The following is a 6,329-nucleotide window of genomic DNA, read 5'->3' as shown; positions in this document are numbered from 1 at the left end:
CTTTTCACATACTCAAGCAGTCGATGGCTGAGATGAGAACTTTACTCGACCAAACCCTTCTCTAGCAGTGGGGCTCCTTTAGCTATTTGGTCTATGATTAGATGAAGAGCCTTCAGCTCGATAATTTCGAAACTCAGATTGTGGCCATGTCCACATGCCAATTTCATAGAACATAGTAACCAGAATCACTGCCAGACTGCTGCTTTGTAGGGGTTGATATTAAGACCCATCTTTCCGCTTGCCGATAATACTTCTACATACCCCTGACAGTGGATTCCTAGTGTACGCCTCGCTGCGTACATCTTCTTCTGGTTATGAAGTTGTACCGCTCAGTCGCCTACTTCGATATGACCAATTCCAATGTGAAGTTAGTTCGCTATCTCTATGCGGTTGGTTAGTTATACATTTCATCATATATCGGGCCACGCTCATTGCACCGTTTACTATCGTAAAGTATGAGTTTTATTAGCGACTATTTGCTTCATAGACATGACACATACCTTGTTTATACCTACGCAAGAACCGCATTAACAAAAATATGATTTGACTCAACACATATGTATTTCTTTCAAGCATTTATACCTGTGTCGGGTTAGCGCACTCGCTGAAACCGTACTCAAAAGTAAACAAAATTTGTTATTTTTATTCGATATTTCTTAAATAATTAATTGGTGCGGTGGACCGAAATGGAAGAGAACAAGAATTCAAATTTTTTATAATAATAATTCAAATTTAAAAAGGGCTGTATAAAGAAAACCAGCCTTTTTTCACATCGCGTCAAATGAGTGGATGTGTTTATATCTGTTTTCCAACCGAGAAATAAAAAAGCGATTAGAAAACAAATTCCAGCCAATACACTTTTGAATTTCTGAGCGTATTGAGCGTATGCTTCCGTTTTGAATCACAGCGAACTGGGTCAAAGCGCTTTTTGTGTTAGTATAAACAAGGTAACAGAGCCTATTTTTAAACTTGTGCCCTGAATTCCACCAATAACTTTATATTGTGGATAAAAAAGTCCCATATGTTGTTTGAGACCTGAGAAAAAGTGCTCTGTTTAGATGGTCCTACTTCTTCATAGTCCCTACATCCACTACTGCTCATACATTCATACATATATATATAGATATATGTATATGTAGGTCCGAAGCAATAAATATTACTTCAAATCAACGTTAAGAGCCCCCACTTTATAAGCCTAGTCCACCATTGCTAAGAGAGGCCTTTCAATTGATCATATCTTTATTTTCGATCAAAGGTTTTCGCTCTGCTATAGCATTCATTGATTCCAGGAATCCAAGGAATCCATTAACAGGAAAAGGTACTGCCTCTGATATGGATACTGGGGCATGGGCAAAAAAATGCAAGGCAGGACTTAAAGACGGTTTAGTGACCTTTAGGCGAAAACCTCGTTTTGAAAGTTAGAAGGTACTTCCAACCGCTTGAGGAGCAGAGGTTTTCTTAAGACCATCTTAAGCTGGCTAAGTGGTAGCCATCGGCTGAGATGGGACTCTCAATCAGCCACTACCCAAGAGGATATCATTATTACAGCAGTTGTTCGAAGTTTTACGAGGTGGAATCAATACTTCTTCCGAGCTGCTCAACTTCTTAGAGGTTGAGCTTTAAACACTTCAACTTCTTTGTAAGTAATCCAGAATATTAACGTATTTACATACATACATAGTAAGGCACAGGATTTTTTTTCAAGCAATCATAATGTATGGAAAAAAGGAATTTTGAATTTTGTTAAATGTCATTTGCTTAAAGAGGCATTTAATATAATCTTTTTGATAGGTGACGCTTTCGACAGGGTAGGAGTGTGAAGTACTTTGGAACGAATTTCTGTCATACCGTCATCATTTTTCGAAAAATTACACTGAAGATAGCGCAACTCCCAAATCGGTTTGTCTTCAAACCAAAATCGACACGGGGTAACGTAAACTCGTTCCAAAATATATCAAGCATGTGTACGGGTATGACCCTCTACTTGTGGTTTGATCGGAGAAACCTTGAAAAGTCTCGAATATTTAAACCGCGAAAAATCTCGATAGGTGCCAAAATAAATCTAAAGTTCCCGAAAAGACCCAAAGAATGCCGAACGAGTTCAAGGAAACCATTTTTTTTTATTAATAATTCAAAAACAAAAGGTTGCCCTTTTCTAGGTATTTTCTACCTAAAAAATTAAGCGCAACTAATTTTTTACTTTTACCTTAAAAAGGACCTTATACATAGGTTTAGGCATGTACATTAGAGCGTACCAGAAAAAAAGTTCGCCCGGGTATAGGTAAATCTTAAATTATTTTACGAAGCAATTCGGATTTTTTATTTTTTTTTTCGAACTTTTTTTTACACCAAAGTTCATTGAACCCATTTACCCCGTTCTAGTAATTACTCACCAGATCTCAGCTTTTACCTCCCCAACGCCCCAACGCACCACCCCAAACAATCTCAGTAAATTCGCCACAAATTATTCAGCTTTTGCTAATGAAGTTTTTTTTTTAATATTAAAACAAATAAGAAAAATATTGTCGAAAATTTTAAAAAGGTGAACTTGGGTTCGAACAAAAAAAAATGTTTTTTTCGTAATGACCTTGGACACACACCACTACATGGAAAACGCAACTTTTTTCACTAGCAAAAAGTGCGAGTACACTCTAAAAATTCAAACATTTATTAATATAGTTTTTTTTTTTAATAAAGATGAAAGCTGAATTTAAGAAAAAGAGCGAAATCAGTACACTCTAAAAATTCGAAAATTTACTAATATAATTTTTTAATAAAAAAAAACTAAATTTAAGAAAAAGCTATTTTCCTTTGATTTGAAAAGCCAAAGCTTATGTAATTCTCTTGTTCCTTCCTGGGTAGACAAAAAAATTCAAATTACTTAAAAAAATACCATACCAAACATTGATCACTCACTTAAGGATAGAAAAAGGACCGTTTGGATTAAGTCCTTTTAATTATTTTCTATACTTATTTTTAATTTCCAGGTTCACGCAAAAACTGTATATAAAACGTTATATAATAGTAGACACGGCGTTTACTTAGCTTAGTTTTTTCGAGAAAATATTTTACACTTTAATAAAATCTCTTCTTCCGCGACAAATCCGCACTAAACAACTTCTATAAATGTTTTGCCATTTTTGTTTCCAGAAAACATTACATTTGTTTACATAAATGTTCAGAACAGATGTTCACTTAACTAATCTTACATGCCCTTTGATTTACCTTCAATCGTAATTGTTACACGGTCAATTGATTTCGCCATCTTTTTGTTTCTACAATTTGCGAGTAGCTTCTGCTTGGCGAATTTTGCCTATCTGCCTGCCACAACAAATCGGCTCAAAACAACACAACGAAATTGGCGAATAGCGCCCGCTGGACTTCAATTAGCAGCAACGACTGCCGCATACATTGTTGCCAACCAGCGAAGAAAGTTTGCTCTCACAATTCGTTTTGCAATTTTTGCTGCCCGATATTTTTAATTTTTTTTTTTTTATTTTGCATTTGTTTTACAGGCTAACCTAATATTCACGAACGCCGCCAATTTAATGTCAAAAACTTCTCATGCACATGCAACTTGTATGAGATCAACCGAAATTGAACGGCGTGCGTATGAAGCTAACTCAATTTCCAAATTTTTTGTTCTGCGTGACATTTTGATTTGACGTTTCGCTCAATGAAATCAAATGCAAACGCATGCAAGTCAATTTCGGGTGACGCAAAAAAACAAATTCGACTGCATGCGTACCAAAACGCAAGCCGCGAATATTAGGTTAGCCTGTTAGATTCGAGAATTTATTAGTATTGATAATGACTTTGCTATGATGTTGATGATTTTATGTTGAATCGACATTGCATATTTGTTGGTATGTGCAAAAAAGTGCGGTGCACACGCATGTGTCCTCATGGCGCCTGCAGCGCTGTTAGCTGCGAGAGTTAATTCATACCTACATATTTATAGATAACTAGGAACTGCTAATATGGAGCTGATAAGTCGTTTGAATATACATGTGAGGCTTTTAAATGAATGAAAATTACCAACACACAGTTAGAAATGATTATGTATTTTTTTTCGTTAGTACGTCGTTTAATTACTGTACTCAATGTATTATTTGTTATACAATATTAAAGTTTGGACTCTGAATCAACAACAACTGCTGTCCTACTTGCATATGAATATGCATAGATACCAAGCATTGTAGTCGTGTTTTTTTTTTGGGCAGTGCAGGACACCGGCAGAGCAGATGCTCCAAGGTTTCCCTGGTCTCCCACTGATCTCATGACACTTCCTGCACCAGTCCACATTAGAGATACCCATTTCCTGTACATCAGCAGCCACCAGGATATGCCCCGCAAGCAATCTGGTAATAACTCTGCAACCTTTCTTTCTGAGTATAATTACTTCCGCTATTTTCGCACATAATTTTGCAGTTTTGCAGCCCTGAACTGTATATTATCGTATATTGCGTTATATAAGTGTTGGAGTGGTCTACGAATGTAGTTTGTTTGTTCGAAAGTCGAACTGATAGAGTTCTGGGCAGTCTCACTGCTATTTTATTACCATCTCCCGAGAGACATAATATATGTATATGTATACAGCTTTCTGTCTTCGGCCAGCTTATCAATGGCTTCCCGGCTGCGAAGGATGTTTTTTTTTAGATCAAATACTATATGAGGTAACTGCCTTAACTGCCGCCTGAATGTCTACGTATAGGTTTACTTTTGAATTAATTGTCGTTTAAGTGTAGGTTAGTTCTGCTGCTGTCCTTACTGCGAAAACCTCTGCTTTAAATTTGCCGTAATGGTTAGGTAACCTTACTGTCCGCCTGACGCTTAGTTCCTGTTACCATTTTAGTGCCGTCCACGAAAATATTTAGGGATCTACAGCTAGGTTTCATCCCATTGTGTCTGCTCCCCCTCCTCCATTGTTGTTCGCAACCATCGTTCACTGCGTGTGCTTCCTGCCCCAATTGAGCTGTGCCCAAAGGTTCTGAAATTGAATTCCCCTACGGCCGTCAATCTACCAGCCGATTTTGCAGCACGGTCTTCCACGAATATGTCAATGTGCGGTAAACTGAAGATTTGTCGAGAGCAGCCGTTGTAGTAGCCCGAGGTATAAGACATTTTTTTGGCGGCATTCCACCACCCAAAGAGCCATAGAGCAGTATTGGTCTGACTACTGCCGTCTGTATCACTGCATCAGGGCAGGTGGCAGACCCCAAGTGACTACGAACATTTTTTTTTCCCGTTTATAGTTCGTTACTGGTCTTATTAACCCTTTCCTCAACATCACGATTCCACAGCAGCTTAATATACAAGACTACTCCCAAATACTTTGTGTGGTCTTTAATTGACCTATCTTCTTGTGAAGAGTATAAAGTCTTTTTTGTCTGCGTTAACCCAGAGCTTTACGATATACAAATATATATATATATATATATATAATATTTATATGTTCACACATACATAAGCTTTTAGCTCTAAACCAACACCTTTTTTCATACAAAGTATGTCGATAAAAAATGACTACCAATATCTTAATATTTTATCCTAATAAGTAGCTCAGTATTCAGTGAAATACAATGAAAATAAAAAAATTTAAAAAAAATAAGTACATACATATGTTGATAAACAAAAAATAGTGTAAATGTTTTAGCATACTTAACAGCTGATAATTCTATAAACAGAATATTTTGGTAATAAATTTAAAAAAAAATTTGATTTTGATATTTTGAATATTTTAAGTAAATATCTTACATAAACAAGTAAGAAAGTCTAAGTTCGGGCGGAGCCGAACATTAAATACCCGCCGCAAATACTAAATATATGATGTTCACCTTTCCGAAAGCTACCGCTACATGGTAAGCCAGGGTGTATCAATTTTGAGTAAATTAGCGTCCTTAAGTTTCAAACTATTGACGTTTCAATCATTTCTAAAATTTACCGTTATATGAAAAGCCATAATTTTAGTCCGATTTCAATCATTTTCATAGTTTTGCTTTTATGTAGCAAGCACAATAAAAATACCGAGTTTGGTACAAATTAGTAGAACGGTTACCGAGATACATATATGTGATCATAAGTGGGCGGTGCCACGCCCATTTTTCAAAATTTTATTATAGTCGTATTTCCTGGTAAGGAATTGTTGCAAGCATCAATTTTGAATAAATTGGCTTTAATATTTACTGATTTATCGAAGATTTCCAAATTACCGTTATATGAGATGTGGGCGTGGTTATTGTCCGATTTTAAAAATTTTCGGCCATTTGGTATCCTGTACCAAGGCCAATAACTGTGCCAAGTTTGGAAGAAATCGGTGCAGCGGTTGC

The sequence above is a fragment of the Rhagoletis pomonella genome, unplaced genomic scaffold (assembly GCF_013731165.1).
Source record: "Rhagoletis pomonella isolate Grant_MI unplaced genomic scaffold, Rhpom_1.0 Rhpom_scaffold_00006, whole genome shotgun sequence".
NCBI lineage: Eukaryota > Metazoa > Arthropoda > Insecta > Diptera > Tephritidae > Rhagoletis > Rhagoletis pomonella.
Note: the sequence above shows the minus strand (reverse complement) of the source record.